Source organism: Monopterus albus, unplaced genomic scaffold (assembly GCF_001952655.1).
Source record: "Monopterus albus unplaced genomic scaffold, M_albus_1.0 scaffold27.1, whole genome shotgun sequence".
Classification (NCBI taxonomy): domain Eukaryota; kingdom Metazoa; phylum Chordata; class Actinopteri; order Synbranchiformes; family Synbranchidae; genus Monopterus; species Monopterus albus.
The window spans coordinates 1,393,016-1,400,211 of record NW_018127907.1 but is presented as its reverse complement, the minus strand read 5'-3'; the positions used below and the strand labels follow the sequence as shown (position 1 = coordinate 1,400,211).

The 7,196-nt window shown below is 42.6% G+C and overlaps 1 protein-coding gene across 2 annotated transcripts in view; it reads right to left on the bottom strand.

Moving 5' to 3' along the window:
• Window positions 1-7,196, bottom strand: part of nrg2b (neuregulin 2b) — a 50,164-nt gene that overhangs the window by 27,520 nt on the left and 15,448 nt on the right. The window lies entirely within an intron of this gene.

Below are 7,196 nucleotides of genomic sequence, written 5' to 3'. Positions count from 1 at the left end.
TCCCCCCAAACCACAAAGTGCATAAGCATATGTTCTTCCCTGAGGACAGGCCCCTGCTAGTGAATTAGTTTTTCTACAGTAAGTAGAGCTTCTGTAAAGGCGTACGCCATCTTAACTGTCTGACTAGCTTTAGAACCCCCCGTTCTCTACGCCTTCCTGATGTCGGATCACAGGATGGGGTCAGACAACAAGTCACGCAAAGTTTCAAGCATATCCTCACATTATACTGTTTTACTTTCCTGTAATCTGACTCACAGTGTGTGGACAGTACAGAACACACATATAGGCAACTCTATGCTTCTTTGAAATCATAATCGTATCTACAGTAAATCCAGCATGACACGATTGCAGTATTTAACCTGTCAGGCTGAGTGTCAGGTCCGCAGCATTGCGATATGTAACGGACAATACTTACCCAAAGTAAGATAAAGGTTATGTTTGACCCGCAGTTTTTTTTATTTATTTATATATATATATAAGACGTGTATAATATTCTACGCTGACAGTCTCTGTGCGTTTTGGCTTGACCTTATCACGCTAATTATGCGGTTAGCAATACAGAAATAAGTGCTTTGTCTTCCACGCCGACAGTCCCTGTGCTGTGGATTACATTGTTTACGTTGGTTCTTTTTTGTTCACCTGTCCGTTTTCATCCTCTGCTATCCTAGTTCCTGTCGTTAGTTTGTGTGTTTACCGTCCTGGTCTCCTTAGTCATCACTGCCCTTCCCTTGTTGTATGTATTATGAACCCTGTTATGTTGTCATGTTGTTTTTATTCCATTAAACCTCCTTTTTTGTACTAGCACCTGGGTCAGCCATCTTGAGTCCAACCCCAGTTCTCCCTCACCCTCCTGGGGAGGGGGACTAAACCTTAACACTGAGCTTCTTCTATGGCCTACTGTATGTCAGAGGGACAGTTCTCACTGGAAGTCCTGACAAGAAACATTCTGTGTGTAACTCACATATAGAACAAGACTGATTTAATGCCTTTACTTGGGTCATGACAAATAGTTTTCTATAGGACAACGAGCAGCCTGCCTGCCATGCTCAACCTGATTTTTGCTACGAATGTTTTGCAGGAGAAAATGAGGAAATCAAGGGAACTGTAATCTAATAACCATGTATCATATGTATGTGGAAAAGAGATTTCACTGTGGGAGGGGTGACTTTAAACTAGTTCCAGCAGTACGGCTCTGACATGTAGACACAATGATAAAATTACTCTGAGAATAATCATTTTTGTTTGTGTTACTCTTTTCAAAAGCTTACAAAAGTTGCAATGTGTTTTCTAGTCAGTAAATACATCACAAATCAATAGTAAATTAACGACTTGCCGTCAAACAAAAGAAATAACAGCAAGAGGGCACAAATAAACAGCAGAAGCGATAATGTGTACAAAAAGTCCTGCAAAGATACTGATTCTTTCAGGAAAAACACGGGTAAAACACCTGTCATTTCAAAGTCTGAATGAGTCAGACTGTTGCACTGTAACACAGACTACAGTTGTTAACATATTTGTGTCATCGCATTGTGGCAAGGCAGCACAGAAAAAAACAAAACACGGACAGCATGAGAGCTGTGACTTCTCCGAAACCAGGGAGTCCATTTAAAGTATGTGTGGCAGAAAGAGAGTGAGGTGTTAAAATGAAATTTAGGTCTCCACAGATTGGAATATTTTTCTAAAGCTTGGCAAGCCTCACACACGTGTAGGAGGTTAAGGCACACAGGAGAAGAAGTAGAGGACAGCCAGTTTGTCCATACATCCAGTGTTAAATAACAGTCAGTCCTTCTGTCAATCTATTAATCAACCACATTTGCAGGAGCACTCCACAGATTTCCTCTCTGTTAGCTCGCTAGTCAAACCAGCTCTGCCCAAAGTTTAAAAATAGGCCTACATCACCTCAAAAGTTCACTTAACATTATGTCTTGCTTACTGTGGAGTCGGCTAGTTTCCCACATTTTCCAGAGCTCCTTTTGACAATTCACAAACAAACTAAGCAGCTGGGTTTTACATGGATGTGAAGAAAATGATAACATGGTATGTGCGGGGAATCCAAACATTTCCCTGTCGAGAAAAACCAAGAGAAAACTGCTGCAGTAACAAGAACTAAACCAAAGAAAACTTGAGATTTTATACTGTGCCTGCTGTAAATACCTTGACATATTATAATGTCATCTACATTTTCCATGACAAAAATTCAACCCTGTCTCAACACACAATATGTTTTGAGTAAAACAAATAAGGAAACATTATTAAATACATCTGCAAAATCACAAAATGTTCCATCTGAACTGATCTGCAACTACTGAACATATCTGACTTCCCATCAACATTTGTTCTTGTAACACAATATCTGCTTATAGCAGCTAAAGTTTAGCTGCTCAAAGCAGCTGGTTAAATTTAGCAAAAGCTCATCAGCTTAGTCAAATGCTAAACTCTTCTTCAACTTAGCCAGTGTGTTTAGAAGCCTCAGGATGTGAACTCGTCTCTGGTGTCAAATTCATGTGCGTTGGATGCCAACCACCTTCAACCTACAACCACTGGGAAAAAAAACATTCCCAATGAACATAGTCCAGGCAGCAATTACATTTTCTAATGAAACACAAGTGACAAAACAAATTAGTAGTATATGGATTTAATTTATGGGAGCAGAAGTGCCACAGACTTTTCATTCATGCATTCATTCATTCATTCATTCATTTTCTACCACTTAGTCGCTGAACGGGGTCACGGGTGGGGCCGGAGCCAATCCCGGCCGGCAATTGGGCGAAGGCGGGGTACACTCTGGACAGGTCGCCAATCCATCGCAGGGCTACAGACTTTTCAGTTGAAATAAAAAAAGGCAAGAGAAAATCATCAACTTTCCTTTCTTGGTGATACATTACTTCCTGTATGACTGTTGAATGCATGTTCAACATGGTGCATGCCACATAACTGCAGTATCCATGGTTCGATTCCAGCTGGGGACCTTTGTTGCACGTCATGCCCCTGTGTGTAATTAAATAAAGGCAAAAAAATGCCGTGATAATAATCTATGCTAAAATGTTCACGTCATTTACTGTGTTTTACATAGCTGAAGTATTTCCTGCTCTACTGTAGTACATGGAGTACCTGTGCAGTGGCGTCACTGCTCCCTCAGCAACAACAGCCTTACTCAGGCACAAACCCCGGGGTAGGAAACGATGGACAAAGCAAAATTACTAGTGATGTTGTAGCTGCTGTAAATATACTGATGTCATAATGTCATCTGCATTTTACCATGAAGCTAATTAATAAGAATTACAAATACATGCTTTTTATACAACAAATAAAAACTTATTGCCAGTTGGATATAACAATCCCATTTGTGTCGACTGCAAATTCACTTAGTAGAAACTCACTTGCCAAGTAAGACAAAGAGTGTTCTAGTATTCAAGAACATCCTTGAAACGAGATGATTATTTTGTCGTACTGGCACACATTCTTTCTTGCTTTAAGAACAATAAGACTTCTAGAGTGTATTTTAAAGACAGCTACTACCGCAGCAGCTTCGCTTAACAACCCTCCAGACTCACCTGGTGAACCTGGAGTGACACTGTCAGGCCTTTGTGCAGGTAAGTGTGGAAATGAGGGGTCAAAGTCAGCCTAAAGCAGCTGTGACTGGTTACCATTGAGCTTATCCCTCTATGGGATGCTCTCCCCAGGCAACATGAAGGTTCTGTCAGCCTGGGAAAGGCTGAAACCCAGAAGCAAATTACCCTTCACGGATGTGACAGTCACATTTCATGGGTATGACGGTGTCAGGTCGACTGAATCAAATCCCCAATCCAGTTTTAACTTGTTTTAAGCATCTGACATAATTGTTCATATCACGCTTACGAGTTGGTCCTTTATAACGACTGATACACTGAAACCATGTGTTTATTGTGTTGTTTACAGTATTTGAATCACAAATCAAAATGCTGTGCTGTTTATCATCATAGACTACTCTAATGCCCCACTGCATTAATTTTAAATGAAACTCAAAGATTATTGATCAGTACAAACCTTCACTGATCTTATTTTAGATGTCATCATTCATTTATAAATAAACAGGTAAATGCTAATGGTTGAATTTTTAAATTTTCTGTACAGAGCTGTAAAACAAATAAACAACACTCATTCTGTTGATGCTGCGTGATATTTCAAAACCAAATGCTGAGGCGGAGGATTTCACTGTGAAGTGTTTTCCAGTATCTCTTAAAACCAACCTCACTATGCCAGAAATATATTAGCACCTATGGGTTACAAGAGAATATCATCAAGATGATTTTTTTTTGAATAAGTAATTCAATTGATATTTCCATCCTACCTCATTACGTAGACTTTTGTTTTCACAGCATTAATTACAAAAACCTCAAGGATCCCACTACAGGGCAAACACACACACACACACACACACAAAATCATCAGAGACTCTCCTACTTTAATGAAAACATGGTAATGTCCTAGTGTTATGCCAGACATTAGATCTCTATTAAAACTGTTATTCTTTGATTTGTGGACAGTGGCTGACTATTATATTGCTTTGCACACACAGTGAAGGGTTTTGGGGGGATACATGCAGTTAAATACTTAACATCTACAGGAAGCAAATGCAGTCATTTAGAAATACTGAATACTGGACCATAAGTTACTTCAATTAAAACAAACATAATGTCAGCCCAAGCCTTTAAAAACTGTCAAACTCGACTCCACTGTTACGGTGCCCACACAGGTCTAGAACCCAAAATGCAAACCAGGACTCAGTTAACACTAGAAAGTTTTTATTGGCAGGGGAAAATGGTACAAGCAACAGGAGTGCAACTGGGGTGCCAACAGCACTTGGGTGTATCAGACAGGCAGGGGGAGACTTAGGTGGAGCTGGGGACGAGGCAGGCTGGCAGAGTGGAGCTGGGGGGTTGCTTGGGAGGACGGCCTAGACACCAGGTGAAGAGCTTAGGAACCTGTTCAGGATGACAGCCTTGGGACCTGACAGGCAACTGGTGAGGTCAATCAGGAAGACGGCCTAGGGACGAGGCAGGCTGGCAGAGTGGAGCTGGGAGGTTGCATGGGAGGACAGCCTAGGCACCAGGTGAAGAGCAGAAAAACCTGTTTAGGATGTCGTCCTCGAGGCTGAGCAGCAGGATGAGGCCACTCGGGAGGACGACCTCAGGACCTGACAGGAAGAGGACGGCCTGGGGACGAGGCAGGCAGGCAGAGTGGAGCTGGGGACAAGGCAGAATGGCAGAGTGAGGGGTACAGGAGCTAGCCAGGCAGTGGCGTGGAGCTTCGAGTGAGTAGCAGACACAAGACTGGAGAAGACTCACACGGTGTGAAGGGTCGCTGGACGGAAAACCAGGCAGGTTCAAGGAACACAGAGGAGTAGCAGACACAAGACTGGAGGGGACTCACACAGTGAGATGGCGTTGAGCAGCAGGTCAACTGAGTGCAGAGGTTACAGGCGAGGTGCCGGCTATCGTCGGAACGAGAGAACTTCAGGAGCAAAATGTTACGTGGACCATCTGGATGTGGCGAGAGCGACGAAACAAATTAGAAGGGGCACAACGAGCAGGGTAAGTATCGTTAATGGACCAACAAGTGACCGAGGGAAAAGAAGTAGTATATATTACTGAAAACCGGGGATGATAGGCAACAGGTGAACACTGATAGGGAACCGTGGTAAATCTGGGGCAGGAGAGGTGGAACGGAACAGGAAAAGAAACCAAAATAAAAGCACAAAAACAAGAAGCAAGTCCAAATCATAACATCCACATGACACTTAGATGGGTGGGGAAAAAAAGACATTTTGCATTACAATCTATTCTGAACCTTCGAATAGTAGTAAAATCAAAAAGGAAAACTCAGTTTACTTTCATGTTTATGTGTTTTTATAAAACTATTAGCAAATAGACTGGAGAACATCCAAGTCAGGTATAAATTCTGCGGTCCCCATCAAAACCTCTTCTCAGATCACACAAAAAGGAATATTTTGGCAGCACCCCTTGCTATCAGATACAGAAAAAGCACTGTGGATGAAGTGTAAACAAATTTTAAATTGACTAAATTTGGAAGCATTGCGATTGATGCTGAGATTTAGTTTGACAAGGAATTCTTCTTATGAGTGCAAACGTTAAAAAAGCAAAGCCTGCACAATAATTTACTGTTATGTATATAAAGATAGTGCAAGGGAGAATCTGAAGTACATGTGCATGAACATAATTAGAGTAGATTCACACATCCCACACAGCACAGGCACCGAGCAAGCCATAACAAGTCTAATTCTGCAGCTGCAATTTACACATAGACGCAAAGATTTTCCACAGCACTGTGAATGTGTATGAATGTGTGTGAGAGTGCATATATGACACACATGTGTGCATTTTATTGTCTGCCCTGATGGATATGTGTGATTGTCTGTGCGTGTAAATGTGCGTTAAGTGTGTGTGTGTGTGTGTGTGTGTGTGTGTGCAGGGTAAGTTGCTGATCCCAGCCTTCTGTATCACTGAGTGATGGGAGAATTCCTCGATGAGAGCACACAGGGGTGGGGGTAGGGGAGCCACAAATGGACAGCAGAGTCTGGCCAATAGCCTGTGACTGGCATGCTCCACTAGCCAATCACACGTGACCAGCGCTCCCCGTCCATCAAGAGGTCCTTCTTTCAAGGTCAGCTGATACTCCCTCCCTCCTCCCCTCTGTCTCTCTCTCCCCTCTGTCCAGCAAAGCGGGCATCAACAAAAGTAATCTGATTTCTTGCTAAGCTTGATGCATTAACAGAGAGCGACACGGAAGCCAAACCAGTTGGGTGTGTTCGCAGACCGGTATGGCACCCTGGGAAGTCATGGCCGGCAACATGCCTGCACACATGGGCTGAATGCGTCTGTGTGCGTGTCAGCTGACAGACCAGTGAGACAGTGAGCAAAGAAGTACATTCATTAAATGTACAAAGACGTGCACAGGAAACTGGTGTGTGTGTGCCATAATAGAGGACTGTGCAAACACACTGTACATATTACATTTATTGTATGTGGCGCATGTGTGCATATGCATGCATTAGGCAGCGTGCCTGTGCATTTGTTCATGTATAAAAGAGAGAAGCTCCTTCTATCTCATTCTCCGATCACTGTGATTTCTGCAGCGCACAGCTGTCACCATGGAAACCAGGGAGGGCGCAGAAGATAGAGAGAGAAAGGATGTAA